Source organism: Porites lutea, chromosome 8, assembly GCF_958299795.1.
Source record: "Porites lutea chromosome 8, jaPorLute2.1, whole genome shotgun sequence".
NCBI lineage: Eukaryota > Metazoa > Cnidaria > Anthozoa > Scleractinia > Poritidae > Porites > Porites lutea.
The window spans coordinates 20,012,536-20,028,531 of NC_133208.1; the positions used below are offsets into that span (position 1 = coordinate 20,012,536).

General features: G+C 42.0%; 1 protein-coding gene and 1 pseudogene across 1 annotated transcript in view; one reads left to right on the top strand and one right to left on the bottom strand.

The window, feature by feature from the left end:
* The window catches only part of LOC140945321 (cubilin-like), a 70,090-nt gene that overhangs the window by 5,735 nt on the left and 48,359 nt on the right, over window positions 1-15,996 (bottom strand). The window lies entirely within an intron of this gene.
* LOC140946606 (uncharacterized) lies at window positions 985-12,308 on the top strand (annotated as a pseudogene).

A 15,996-nucleotide genomic window follows, 5' to 3' on the forward strand; every position in this document is an offset into this window, starting at 1 on the left:
TTCTGGTTGGATGAACTGCGCTGATTGCCGGACACGTGGCAACGAAACGTTACAATGGAAGCGGTGTTAAAGCAAGCTATGATCGACCGTCGTACAGCAAAATCGGCATTTACAAGAGCAGGAAAAGCCGTGGTACATGATGCAAAGCGCAACCGGCCTGCCGTCGAGGTAAGAGAGGCCATAGATAAGCTCAAGGGAGTATATGAGATTTTCATAGAAAAACCACAGGCGACCCAAACTCACGTTACGAGGGAAGGGTGTAATGTAATTTACATACCATAGGTGACGCGCCGGTGTCGCGTTACAGGCGACCGTTGAAAATATAAGAGACTTTGTATGAGAAATATGTTACTGAGATCTGCGAACGCTAAATAACGCTAAAACTTACTTTTTCTTAAATGAAATGAATAAAAAAAGACTTACCTGCAATGTATTCCACTGCGTTTTGGTGTCTGTTTGTCGTTTCACTGATTTTTTGGCTTTATTCGTAACCGCTGTTACTCCTTTAATAAAACGAAGTGATCAAGCAGTTTCCAGCCGTTTCCAAGTGATTTTGAGGGGGGTCTTCGTTTTCTACACACCGGGGGGATTGTGTAGAAAACGAAGACCCGGGTCGAAATTTTGTATAATTGAAGATATTGTTGTTTCTTACACATCTAAGATCGAGATACCCGTTTCTGGTTATTTATAAGGACAAGTGATTTTGAGGGGGGTCTTCGTTTTTGGGTCCTAGGTCTTAGGTCTTCGTTTTCTACCCACCCCATGTTTTGATTTGTTTTGGCTGGAAAACCCCGATTACATAAATCACCGCATACATTATCAGACCAGATTCGATAACAACCAATCAGCGTTAAGTCAAACAATGCGCACTGTGTGTCAGCCTATCACAGCATGTTCCCAAGATCTTGGGAACCCAGCGGGACGCTGGAACACGATTAGCGACGGCGTTACGCAGACGGCCCTTTTCCGCGTGCAACAAAGGAAATGGGAGACGTCTGCACGCAGGCAAATACCCTTGGGCTGAAGGGCAAAGATGTGTCAGTAACCGTTACTAAAGTGGGTGACGAAGAAGAAACAATGAAGACAAAAGAGTATAGAGTTCAATTGATCTGCATCGACGACAACAAACGCTATACCGTCAATGCAATTGGCATTGACAACATAAGCGACGAGATTTTAAAGGTTAAGACATCCCACCTGCCGGAGCTTCTTGGTCTATAAAATACCAGTTTCCGAAGCGGAAAGGGACGCGTTGATCTCCTCATCGGCATTGACCAGGCGCACATGCATGCCGGCGAAACGAAGGAAGTAAAGCACCTGATAGCACGCAAGTCGTCACTTGGATGGGTAGTCTTTGGAGGAAAGGCTGAAGAAACTCCTGATGCAAGCGCCATATTACACGTTAAATGCGCCTCGCCAATAGATTTGACTGACTTCTGGACAACAGAGTCCATGGGTGTGCCAGTCAAATCCTGCTTTTGCGACACAGAAAAGCTAACTCAATTAGAGAGAGAAGAAGCCAAACTAATAGAAGAGTCGTGCATTAAAGTAGAGGGTCAGTGGATGGTCCCCTACCCTTGGAAAAAAGACCCAAGCCTGTTACCAGATAATAGACAGTTGGCAGTAAAGCGCCTAGTGTCGACGGAAAGGCGTCTGAAAAGGGATTCTGAACAAGCCGAAGCCTATTGCAAGCAAATGGAAGAGATGGAAAGCATGGGGTTTGCCAGAAAGCTATCAAAAGAAGAAATTGATTCGTAGCAAGGACCTGTCCATTACATTCCCGATCACGCCGTTTTCAGACCAGAAAAAAGAAGCACACGTGTCCACATAGTCTTTAATTCATCTTCTTCATACCAAGGACACACCCTCAACGTTGTTTTCAACAGCCTAACAACTGTTGACTGACATCAAGGCGCATTTAGGGTTTATTATGGATTGGAAGAATGGTACATGTACATGTAGGTACGAAGTTGCTAAGATACTGACATTGTTCTAATGGGCCAGCTTTTTGTAAGTCGAGAGTCCACCACGTACATGTTGTAAACTGCAATTAACTGCCTAGAAATGCATGCTGTTCTTCACGTGCTTAATGTGGTCTGATATTGTTCTTTAGCATAATTATTCCACTCAATCTCAATAATCTTCCCTTAGATGGGAGAAATTGATTTTCTGGTAATGTTTGTGACCGACAAACTTTGTAATCGCTTAATAAAAGGACAAGACAAAAGAACGCAAGATTGTCTTAGTGAGTGGGTTACCTCATACAAAAACTTGATTTGTCTTTATATCTCAAAGATCAATTGCAATTATCAATTTGGGTTTGTGATCTTTTGTGCGCTAAAAAATCGCGGTATCTCGCTCAATCTCGTTCAATAAGTATGTAATGTTTGTGTGCACTGTACATTCTGTAGGTCGAGACAGATCTGAGAAGCAGCAAAGAACGTATTGATGCCACACAAGATGAACTGCAAAGGGATTACAAAGCCAGGTGAGAAAGTACGGCCAGCGATTTCAGTTTAAATTTCCTGCAGATTTTTCAAACTTCCGAGTGCTCTTTCTTCGTTTGGTGTTTTTGTACCATAGGTATCCGTTGTTGAAACGGGATGCCATTTTGTTTTTCTTCGCCTGCTTCGTAATTTCCTCTTTGCTAGTATCAAAAGCGCTTTTCACTTGTATGAACCATACTGATATACAGTTTGTTAGCCCGGGCTTATACGGTGTGCAAGAGCGAAAACAACCCACACAAATGTAATGATTTCAAATTAGAGTAATACCTCTTTTTTTAGGCTATTGAGCTGGAAGAGGAACATAAGCAGGCGTTAGATTCCTCAGGCAATAAAGCAGCCCAGTTAAGGAGAGAGCTGGACAGTTTACATGAAGAAACAGATAAACTCAGGTGGGTAACTCTAGTACCTGTTCTACTTGCGAAAGCTGGGTTCTTTATATGTGGGTGGTGTTAATACACGTAGGTCTATGCTCAATCTGAGTTCTTATGCTTAATTTTACAGAGGGCAACATCAAATAGAAGTTTCTGTACTGGATGAAAAAATGAAATGCCTTCATCTTGAGCTGGAAAAGACTAAAAAAATCAAGTCACGAAACCTCACTGCAATTAGAAACGAAGGTATGTATGTTATTAATATCAATACTTTCAACTGTTGTGTACTTTTTGAACCTATCTTGGATAAGAGTTATCTCCAAACATCATGTAGTTCATGAATACGAGACTTATGCAACCGGGGGTCGTAATATTTTTATATGCATGAAAATGACTGAAGTTTTATCAGATTACGATAAAACTTCAGCATTAAACTACTGGCATACGTCAACAAACTGCGATGCGCTCTAACTTCGGCAAGAACGAGAGGTCGAGCCGAATGATTGCGTATTGTGAGGGGTTTTGAATAATTTGACTCACTTTTTGAATCCTTTGTAAAACTAATAACTGGAAATGAGCCTAAGTTACGTTTCAAAATTAAGCGGAGGCCCCCCGCCGTGGAATTGTCATTGTTTCACGCTACTGTTACCTTTCATACATAGAATTTCAAACCTTAAAACTTTCGAGAAAATAACTTTGTTCTTGTTCGTAAAAGTAGATTATTTTCATCCCCTTAGAACAAAGAATTGGAATCCACTGTTCGGGAATTGACTGCTGAACTTCAAGTTGTGAAAGAAGAGAAACAGAACTTACTGGAGCGTGTTTCGCAAGAGCAAGCAAATATTATTTCTGTGAACGAGAAGCTTAGAGCTGCAGAGAAACTTCAACAAGAAACAGAAGCGAAGAACGAAGGTCTCAGCAAAGAATTAGCGGTTCTTCGGGAAACGTGCCGTGAGGAAGCCAATAGTTTAAGAACTGATATAAGTGAAAAAGATAAACTAATGAAAGACATTCGCGAAGAGAGTGCTAGACTTCGAGAAAGTGAAGTCGAAAGAGCAATTAATCAAGAAAGAGAGAAGGCGAACGCTCGCCTGGATGGTATATTAAACGAGCTTACGAAATCCGATCAAGGTATTTCCACCTTGACAGCTGATTTAGAAGGGAAAAAATTAGATTTATCGAAGCAGCGAGAGGACAATATTAAATTGAAAGACGATCTAGATTTGAAAACTAAGGAAATGAACCTTATGAGAGACGAAAAAATTCGTTTAGCTGCGGAACTTGAAAAAAGACACGACGAAAATGATAATCTGCGTAAAGAAGTTGAAGAATTGGGTAGAACTTTAGAGGTAAAATCAAAGGATCTCTCCGAAGCGGAGAACTGTGTTAGTAAACTTCAAACTCAGCTCAAGGAAAGAGAGAGGACCATAGAGAATTTTCAAGTGCAAGGAACAAACCTTGCTGAAATTATTGAAAGAAACAGTCAAACGGGTGACTCGTTACAACGTGAGAGGGAGCAACTGATTCGAACGCTGGAGGACAGAATTAGCGAGGTGGAAGAAATGAAGAGTCATCGCGAAATCTTAGCAAAAAAAATTGAGGTCAAAGGACAAACGTGTCAAGGAACTGGAAGAGGAAAGGAACTCTTTAACAAATAGTTTGAATATTAAGCAAGAGGAGTTAAACGCTTTGATGGGGGACTGAAGTAACATCATGGCGGAGTTGAAATTGCGGCAAATTGAAGTGACGAAGTTGAAAGAGCAAAACAGTTCATTGAGTTCACTGATCGAAGGACAACATGGAGAGCGCGAGAAAGAGATCACCAAATTGTTATCTCGATTAAAAGGTGACGATAGTAGCTTTAACCCTTTATACCTTGATTTTAGTACAAGATCCATAATTCTCCACACTGTTCTCTGTACATTTTTTAGGGTGCCGGCAAGGGGACTTTGTTTAACAATCAAGACCTTCTATAATTGGTGATCATTTCCTTCATTTTCATGACCTCAATGTTTGATTCAGAGGTGATATTCGTTTCTTCGCCTACATTGTGGAGAAACGCGTGTCTTGCAACACTTATAATGAAGGCCTGCAGTCAAATTATTTCTTGGCTCGATATCAGGGTTTTCCACCCCCCCCCCCCCCCCTTCTCCTTCTCCCATCCCCTCCGCACTCGTCGCTTTTTTTGCTCCCTTTCGCCCCATGCCCTCGCATGGCTCATGCCTCTGCCGCTTGAATGAAAGGGACGAAAAGATTTGTATAAGCTCTGCTCAAGCTTGTCGGTCGGATAGCCATTTTGACCTAAACTCTTAAATCTACGAACACAGGGATAACAAAGTACCAGTTCAGACTTGTATTTTAACACATAATTAATGTATAGAATGAAAGAGAGAGAACTGAGAAATATGTTTGATTGACTATGTTATTTACAAGTATGCTTTCCCCATGTTTACTTCCTAAGGTTCTGAGCAGGACTTAGCTTTAACGCGAAAGCTTCTGAAAACGAAAGGAGATATGAGTGGGAAAGGTGAGTATTGCTGCTTTGCACAATTTGAACGCCTTGTACCTCTTGTACCGTGTGGAAGAATTTCCGAAGTAATAAGTAGTTTCTTCGAAATAACCCGTGATCCGGTTCGTCTTTTAAGTTGTTATGTAACTATTTGAGAACTAAATGCTGCTTTACAGCTAAAATCTCCATGGAAATTCTCGTCTCTTCTTAAAATTCCGCGTGGGGTGATAACTATATGTAAACTCAGTAAAATTTGTTCAATTCTTTGTTAAATTTGGATCAATGTCAGTGTCGGGGGACTGCGAACTTACCCCTCCCCTGACCCACTTGTTGTCCGTTGTTAGTTGTTAGCGTAGGGGAAGGGTAGGTACGCAGTTGCTCATACACTGATCGGGAATTTTGGTTCCAACTAACGTGATAACCGTGAAATATAAGTCGGGGTGAGAAGTGCGAAGTGTGTTGTTTGATATTGAAGGCGCTGCTTCACGACTTGTTTGCCCTTTTTTGCGATGTGTAAGGATTGCCTTGGAATGAAAAACGTTGATAAGTAGTACAATGAGGAAGACGAGGAACAAAGATGGAAGAAACAAGGCACCGGAAGGCCGATGGAGAAGATTATCATAGACTACCCCGAGAGCGCTTTTCGAGTAATCGCAACGGCCGATCAGAGGAAAGGAAAGTACTCTTTAGAGCCAGTGAGATCTCAAAGTAAAAACAGCCAAACTGCCTAAAGCGCGGGAAAACGCGGGTGACTAAGTCGTGATTGTTTTAGTTTTGCATCTGATTGGTTGAGAAAGCGGAGCGAGTTTTCTGGGCCAATCATGAAGCGAAGTAAAGTGAATACAGTGCAATCGCGGATTACTTTCGACGCTCAATTGCAAACTGCACTTATGACGAATCAGGTCCATTTTGTGTCATGTTGTTTCTTGGTTTTTTTTCTCAACGTGCATTGTCATTCAACACAAGTTGAAGCAGTTTCTTTAATTTAAAGTACGCCTACTTCAAAGACTGAGACGTTTTGCCTTCTGTTTGTTTTAAAAGCTGTACGAGTGGCAAATGCTATGCAAGAGGAGGTAACCGCCAAGCGTGGAGAACTTGACGCTATGCAAAACAAGTTAGTTGTCCGCAGTGTGATTCTATTTAACATTCTACTTTTTCTCTGGTTAGTTCGACTAAAAAAACACAATCAACTATACTGTTTTTCTTCTTGTTTTGTAGAATTCACTGGTTAACAGAAAGTCTCCATATGTCTCCAAGGTAAATTGCACTTTGCCCGTGTATCACGATGTAGAGCCGGGTCCTAACCTTTTACACTAATATCAGTATACATATTCTTACTGTCCTCTATACATTTCCCATGCGGCTGACAAGGAGAATTTGTTTAACAATCAAGAGCTTTTTAGTTGATAATCATTTCCTACATTCTTGTGACCTTAATGTGTGATGCAGGGGTGATGCATAAAATTATGCAGCATGCTTAAAAAATAAAAAAATTAGGGCAACCTGTCTTCGGTTTCTCTGTAATCCGCATAGCGAGTTTTCGAGAATTTGATCCGGCAAAATGTTCATGATCTAGTCAAAGCTCCTTTATCTTGCTACCTCTCAGCTACCCATACATTCATCGTTTTGGCCTCTGTCCTTCTTCTGAATGGCTCTACATTTTCAACATTGAGAAGAAAATCATCATTCAAATAGCGTTTCAATTTGCCTTTCAACCGGTTTAAATTTACATTATGTCCAAACAGAAAGCGCCACTCTTTTAAATGATTGCAGTCCGCCTTTTCGATACAAGTCGATACGATACAACTTCAGTTATTTCGATACCAACCAGTGAAGGTGTAATTGGATATTTTCAACAGTCTGCCAATCCAATAAAAGGAGTTTAAGATGTCAAGACGGCACTGAATTTTTCGGAGATATACCTTGCTGCGAGAAGAGATTGGCGAAGGACTTCACTAGTTTGTATCGAAATGACGTTCTACGTTTATTAAATGGCGACTTTATCAATGAATCGAATCGACTTCAGTTTGTATTGAATCAACCTGTATCGAAACGACCGTAAATCAAATGCTTTTGTGGTATTCGTTTGGTTTTTAGGACGCGCGTTATTATGAAAGGAAAAGCAGTGAATTATCAGAAACGTCAGAAAAACTGGCAGGTCGTCGAGACCAGTTGGAATTCGAGCTGCGGAAGGTCCGGGAACAGAAAGATGAGTATAAAAAACAAGTCAACCACATGGAGCAGGCTCTTGAAAAGGTATTAATTGTCAACGACTATTTTTTAAAGGCATAATTTAGGCGATTACAGATGATAATTTAAATACCACTATTTAAACGTTGACATCATTGGACATTAAAAATAAAATAGAATAACGATGAGGATTAAGGCAAACTGACAAAGCTAAATACGAAGGAAGTTCGTGTTTGAGTTTGTGTAATTTCAGTGCAAAATAGGAATCGTTTATAGCCTAATTCGGTGCCCCTCAAATTATAGGGAAAATAACGGTGGGGTTCTATCCCCTCCATCCCAGAAATCGCTCATCCGCTGAGGAGGCAATACGTTTTTCAGTAATCGAGTCTCTTATTCCTAATGTACATCGTCATACCTCCCTCATAGGCAGCTCTCAAGCATGCAGACTCGCAGGGTATTATCGAGAAGATGGAACAAGAGATGGCAAGACTTAAACTGAAGCACTCACTTGAGATAAAGGTATACCATCATCGTGCACGACACCAGAGTATGACATGTCCGTTTGCACCGTTGGGTATGTAGAAGTAGCTTTCCACTATCTACAACTTCGATGTTGTCTTCTAGGAACTTGAGCGGACATCTAAGGCACCCATGACTGTCAGACCAGAAGCTGCAACGCTAGTTGAACTGTTGACAAAACTAAACACTGGTTTTAGGTGAATATTTCAATTATTTTTTTCTACTGCTTGATTACTACACGCCTATTAGTCCATTTTCGAGCTGATTTTTGGAAGTAAGCTTTCTAATGACACAAATACCCCAAGACTCATGTTAAGGTCATCCTGCACCGCTAGACACAGTGAACAATTCTTCTTACACTTCCTACAGTGTAACGTCTCGAATTCACCATTCTGTAACCCTTTATACCCTAACATCAGTATGCACATTCTTCTTATTCTTCTGTACACATTTCGTCAGGTACTGATAAGGAGCTTTAGCTTAACAATTAGGAGCTTCTTTAGTTGGGGACCATTTATTCTCGTGACCTTAATGCGTGATTCAGGGGAAGTAAGGAGAAATTAAAAACCAGTCAGTCCACCTGGTTACAGGGTTGAAGTCAATAATTGATAGCAACATGAACAGAGACTACCATCCACAGATGTATGTTTGTCATCAATGATCGATCGAAAAACAAGCTTTAAGTCAACGTTCATTTATTGCTATTGATTATTGCTGTTAGGCGTTAGTTAGAAATTTTACCGTAAGGAAAAGTCTCCTTACCGAAAATGAAAGCTAAAGTTCTTTACACATAAAACTGAGTTTTTCCAATGGGTGCAAATATATTTGGAAAAGGAGTGGGTGATGAAACAACCATAATCGGTCGGCAAGTTAGTCAGTAGGACTGTCGATTGATCGATACCGATCAACGTCTACAAGGTTAAGTTTATTTGTTTATCACCTTTATATCCTTCGTTAAATTTCCTTCGGTTAACAATCCTTGAAAACTTAGAATTGTAATAATGAAAAAAAAAACTTGGACGTATTTAAATCCACTTAACCAAAAACAAGTTTTGTGACCTATCCTCGCGATGTTTTTTCCCTTTGCCCACCAACACCACCCACCCAGCCAGCCAGAGCTTATCCCGGTTTCTATTACATGAGGCGACCAGGCCCATTACTGCTCCTCCGTGGATACCTGTCCATCGCAAGGTTACCCCTCAGCATGTCATCAGGCTTCTCTGACAATTCGCTAGTACCTGTCTATAATCCTCAGCCCTCCAAGCTGCGACCATCTTGGTCGCTACGCGAGTGAAAAATATAGTTCGCGACTAAAATTTCGACAAAAGTGGCCATTTGACGACAAACAGGTTTAAAAAAAATGACCAAAATGTTTATTTTGGCAACCATTTTACGGTTGAAGGTCGGCAAAAGGTCACTTTTTGAAAAATTAATCGTGAAGCGCTGCTCCTTTGTGGAGAGAAAATTCTACTCCTCAAGTTATCTTGTTAATTTTTATTTGCCTACTGAAGGTGGTCCCCACTAACCACTAAAGCAAATTACACCAATGTTCTCTTAACTCAGAAGACTGGTATTCCTCAGCCTTTCCCAACACCTCTACCGCTCCAGGGCTCTCAACCTGAAGTGGCAGAATTGGAGAATGGGCAGCTGATGCAAAGTGGGCCCTCTCGAGAGGTTAAGCGAAAGTTCTTTACTTTGTAATTTGTTTGTTGTGAGACTTGTGACGTAAGATTAAAATACGATAGTTTCTTGAGCCATTCGAATTCATATTTGCATCCGTAGACAAGTGAAGCCTCGTCGAAGAAAAACGATGAAGTTACAGATGACCTGAAAACGTTACTACATGAAGTGCGGAGCTTGATCTCAAGTTTCCAAGTGCACGTCTTCCAAACTGCGACTCCGGCCAAGACTCCGAATGCTCCGTCTGCGTCACAGGGTTCTCTTGCTGAGCGAGCGCTGTTGGACGACTGCCCCGTGCGTCCTGACGAACCATATGTGGGAAGAAGTGGGCAGCAGCGTGCTGTCGGCGAGACAACCTCTGACAAGGAAAATTCTGGTCCTTCAAGCGAGGATGAAAAGCAAGGCCAAACAAGCAACGGTGACAGAAAAGGTCGTGGCGCAACCCAGAAGGGGCATCTTCGTTCTAAGCCCTTAATTTCCCGAGGGCACAGGCAGGAAATCAACGGAGAAGAAGGTTCATCTGTATCAACACATCTGAATTCGAAAGTCAGCAGCAGATGCGATTTCGACGAGGTTAGCGACGATGTCAACGACTTTGCAATTCCGCTGCACAGTTCGTCTCCAAAGAGGGTTGATATTGCATCCAGTGATGCAGTCAGCGAACGTTCACAAACATTTGACAGGCCCCTTTCATTGTCGTCGTCGTCGATTCACAGTGACCACTCAGATGTCACCTCTCTTTTAATGGACCGATCAACTTCCACTGCGGACACTGTTATCTCACGTGACATCCTGAACGCGGCTCGTTCTTGGAAGCCAAAGTCGAGCGCATTGTCAGTTACAAGTAATCAGTCAACTTCAAGTAAAATATCTGATGTGGCGCCGTTACCAAACGGCAAGTCGCGCTATTTGCCTTTAAGCGAAAACGAAGGAAGACGAAATGTTGATTCAGAGTCTGCCCGACGTAAGTGTGTGCGCCAAAAACAAGAAGATTTCATTTCAAGGAAAGAGAGTGACAGAATCTTAACAGCAGGTGATATGCTTGTTGCTATATTTAGTGTTAATATGTGGCGATCTATAAAAGCCTACTTAGATCCATTTATACTGAATCTTGAATTGTCCATGTTTGCGCGTCGAAGTGATGCTACCTTGCTTTTCATGAATAAGCAGACAATGGCTGGAACAAATCGATGTAAAATTACATGGTTTACATACCACATGGCACACATTAGCATACTTGCAATTCGAGAGTAAGTTCTAGTTTGAATGACCTATTTTTGTCGCTTACTAAATTGCTACTCCACCTCGTCCTGGTTTGCGAAAATCTGACAGCACCAAACCTCAACAGTCCTCTTTTCGCACTATTTTCTCCATTTTTGTTTGTTTGATTTTGTTTCCATTTCTTTCTTTCTTTCTTTCTTTGTTTTCTTTGTTCTCTACATTATTTTCAACAAACTTTGCAGCTGAAGAACCTGTGAGGAAAAAGTCATCAGATGGTGAACCTGTGTACAGGCGTGCCGAGATGATCTTGAGATCGCTTGCACAAACTGGGGAGCAACTTACCAAGAAAAACAGAGGTCAGTTGTAACATAAACGACTTCATAAAACACTCATCATTCGAAAATATGTTGGGTTAAAATTTCCCGAACAAATTCTTCTTAACTTTCCTGGCGGAAACATAACAAGAGTAAACTGTATCATTCATTATGACCCATTGTTCGTAAGGCTCGCTCGAAGAAAGTGATAGAAACAACAAACAGAGAAAAATCTCTTTTAGTTATCAGTATGGTAGCTTTAACTTTGTAATTCGTAATCGGTTCATTTCAGCCGTCGGGATGCAGGAAGGAAACTTTTCCACCAATTTTCCAACGTCGCGCCCATTACCGTTTGTTTGATTGTTGGTCTTTACTTTTTCTCTGTGAAGTTCATTAACGTTGAGCACCTTCATGTGACGTGTGAATGTGCTTGGATGTTTGTCCATGGAGAGAAAGTAGGTCGTCATTATTAGCGCTGCGGCACGATTGCTTCCTCTTTTGCTAGAAATTATGAGGCCTTGAGCTCCGCGAACCATTGCCCTTTACAGCGCAAGAGTATGTTGACTTTTTAAAGTGACTAATAGGAACAAACCAACATGCTTCTCCTTTAACAGTAGCAAAAAGTTTTCTTGGCTTTGAACAACTTTTACAGAAAGACTTCATATCAAACGCAATTTCTTTAAAATCGGGGAATATCAGCGCATATTCCTCTGCTTCAGCAGGGGGCCTGTTTGGTCTCATTGTAGTCTTGAACCAATGGCGTGCCTGAGAAAATACTTTAATGATTTGTCAAATTTTACTACTTTGGTGGATTAATCTTCCTTTTGCGTTCTTAGAGATCGAACACTTGTTGAAGGAACAAGACAGACGAATAAAAAAGTGCCGGAAAAACGAGGACCACATGCATGCACTTCTGTCTTGAATACAGTACCATGATCATGAAAACTCGTTAATCTATCTCTACAGCTACGATTGTATGCATTGTGGTTAAGACTAAGGTGATATGCAATTTCCGCGTGAAAAGAAATGTATACTTTGCATATCTTTTTAAGAGAAAAAATAAGTACCTCATAATAAGGACATTGGCGGCCTCCCCTTGTAGTTCATTCCCTTTTCTCTCTCTTTTTTCTTTCCTTCCAAATTATTTGTTCTTCACCATTTTCGCTGCAACCCATTGCAGACATCCTTTTGCTATTAAATATATCCTTTTGCCGCTCAGCAAAACTTCGTTAATGGAAAAAAGGTAAAGAGCTTACCTAAATCAATTTTCTAGACTTGTCAGGAACCTTTTCTTTTCACTGTGCTGAATATATATATTTTTTGACAACAATCAATATACTATATCGAAGTTAGTTGCGTAATCTATGTACTCGCACAGTAGCCAGACAAAACTACAAACTGCAGCCGAATTGCCGGTGATAACCATTTATTTTAGAACAAACGACTCTTTAAGGAATGTGTGATATAAACGACAGATATTAGATATGAAGTGACTGATTATTATCTTGAGAAGCGTTCAGCAATCTTACCATATGTAATGTACCGCTGCTTCTAACTTATGTAATTTAATATTGAAATATAAACACACGCGTGGGATTCTTGATTTATTACTTTGGACCATTTTAAGCAACCACTTCTATGGAGTGCGATATACCCGTCCACTGTTATCGGTTCACGGCACAAGGCGTAAGGTCCATGTTGAAAAGTAAATATGAAACGATAAATACCAATTGAAAGTGTCTCGCTTCCTGTTTTCAGTGGGTGCCTTTCACTCTCCCTTTATTCAAAATTTGATCAGTGGATAAAGATAACAAACATAATAAAACAATTACATTGTGCTTGAAGTGTTTTTTTTTTTTTTCATTAAAAATCTTGCATTAAAACCTGCGTAGTGAGATAAACTCGAGGATTAAACTTACCAATAGTAAAAAAACTCAAGTGATGTATGAAGGCGTGATATCTAGCCCTTTTTGCGTCGACTGGATAGGGAAGGAGAGCTAATTGCGCAAGACAAGTTGTCCACTTTTGTCCGAATCGGAGAGGGCTCTATCTCCTAAAATTAGGATAATAAGATGGGGTGGGGTGGGGGAAGTGCATAGGGTGGAGGTGTATCGATCTTGGAAGGTGCTTCTTGTTGAGTCCGAAGAGGTACAGAGACGACAGCATCAACACAACATACTTTAATACGATAGATTCATACAGCTCTCTCGAATGACAGCTCTCCCGCCGGTCAGCGGTCAGTTAGTACTTCATGTTACTACATCTTCCTTTTTTTTTAAGTTAACTAAATGTCAATAAGGACAACGCAGTTCTCCAGTGTCCTAAAGTGAAACTAATCTTAGCATTGTTCGATAAGTCTGTCCGGTCTTCTTAGAGCTCCTCTAGGTCTAAGGCGTGTCAGCATCGGCTCAGGCTGCAAGGGCTTGTCCACTGCTGGTTGGTCCCCAGGGACAGGTAGTTCTACATAATCTTCTTGGCTGGCTCCAGGAGCTGAGGATACGTCTGGGTTCCTCTCTCTTGTTGGTATCGGCTCATGATTCTCATAGTCTTCATTCTGGGGTGGGACCGGAGAACTTCCCACCAGAACTCTTCTTGTCATTCGGCGGTTTCTTCTCACTTGTCCGTTTTGGGTCTGTATGATTACAGATCTTGGACTCTCGTGTGGCTTAATCACTGTTCCTTCCTCTTTTAAATCGGGGATCCAAATGCGGTCACCGGGTGACAGTTCCTTTCCCTCTACTACTTTGTGTCTATGGTCATAATCGAATTTCATCTTAGCTCGGTACTCCTTCTCTTTCCTTCTGATGTGATCACGGTCTGGGGTCTCTGGCTTTAGCTCCTCCGGGTGACAGGGGACTCTTGTACGAAGTTTCCGACCCATGCTCAATTGTGCTGGAGAGTAACCGTGGTGCAATGGAGTATCTCTGTAATTCAGGAGAGCCAAGTATTCGTCATTACTCTTATTCAAGACCGCCTTCATAGTTTGGACCGCCCTTTCCACTTCACCGTTGGACTGGGGGTATCTTGGAGACGATGTTATGTGTTGAAACTGCCAGTCTGTGGAAAAGTTAGTGAACTCGTGTGAATCAAACTGGGGGCCATTGTCGCTAAATAAGATGTCTGGAATCCCATGTCGACTGAAGATCTTCTTAAGTTGCAGGATAGTCTGGGCAGAGTTTACATTCTTGGACACTTGACTTATCTCTACATCTCTTGAAAAGTAATCTACGGCTAGGAGGTAATGTTTATCCTTGTGCTGAAAGAAGTCTACGCCAACTCTGCTCCACGGTCGTTCTGGAAACTCAGTACCTTTCATTGGCTCAATGCGTTCTCTGCGATATTTCTCGCACATGGCGCAGTTCTGCACGACTCTTGTGATGTCTTGGGAGATTCCAGGCCACCACACTGAGGAGGCCGCATTTGCACGTGTTTTGGTAATTCCTTGATGACCATCATGAAGACGCCTTAATACATCTGCCCGCAGCCTCGGAGGAATAATGATTCGTCGTCCTCTCAGGAGCAGGCCGTCGTGGAGGGAGATGTTGCCACGTTCACTCCAGTATTTAGCTATTGGCCCGTGGACTCTTCGTTTCTCTTCAGGCCATCCATTCTGCACATACTGCATCACAGTTTTAAGTGTGTCATCACTCTTCAACTCAGAACGTATCTCATCTAACCGCTGGTCGGAGGCAGGTAGGGTTACCAATACAGCATTCACATAGCACTCGACTTCGTCATGTAGGTCGTCCCATGACTTAGGCTCCTGGGCTTTACCCTCCTGGGGGGATCGAGACAATGAATCAGCTGTGTACAAGAGTTTACCAGGAACATGTGCGATGGCAAAGTCAAATCTCATGAGTCTCATCCTGAAGCGTTGTATGCGTACTGGTAGCTCGTCAATCAGCTTTGTGGAAAACAATGGAATCAATGGCTTGTGATCGGTTTCCACTTTAAATCTCATTCCGATCAAGAATTCAGCCCAGTGTTCAAGTGCCCATGTGATAGCCAAGGCCTCTTTTTCGATCTGGGCATAACGACGCTCTGTCTCGGTCATTGATCTGCTAGCATAAGCCACTGGCCTCATTTCACCGGACGGCTGCTTCTGCACGAGGACCGCACCAAGTCCAAAACTGCTGGCATCAGATGAGACCACGGTCTCCTTCTCTGGATCGTACAGTGCAAGAACTTGGTCGGATGCCATGTCTACTTTCAGCTGTCGGAAGGCTTCTTGTTGGGCTGTGCCCCACACCCACGCGTTCTCCTTCTTGAGCAAGTCTCTTAAGGGTTTCGTCGTCTCAGCCAGATTTGGGCAGAACTTCATAAGGTGGTTGACCAAACCCAGGAAACGTCTCAGGTCTGCAATGTTCTGGGGTTCTGCCATGTCGGTGATGGCTTTGATCTTGGAGGGGTCTTTCCTGATTCCATCACTGTCAATGATTTGGCCCAAGTATTGCAACCTGGATTGAGAAAATAAACACTTCTCAAGGTTGAGTGTGAGTTTCCTCTCGACTAGCCTGTCAAGGACTTGCTTAAGTCGTTTGTCATGTTCCGCTTGGTCTTTCCCGATGATTAGAATATCATCCATGCGGCACTTGACCCCTTCTATTCCAGAGAGTTCTTTGTCCATCCTCTTTTGGAAATGTTCTGGGGCTGAGGATATGCCGAAGGGAAGACGCTTGAACATG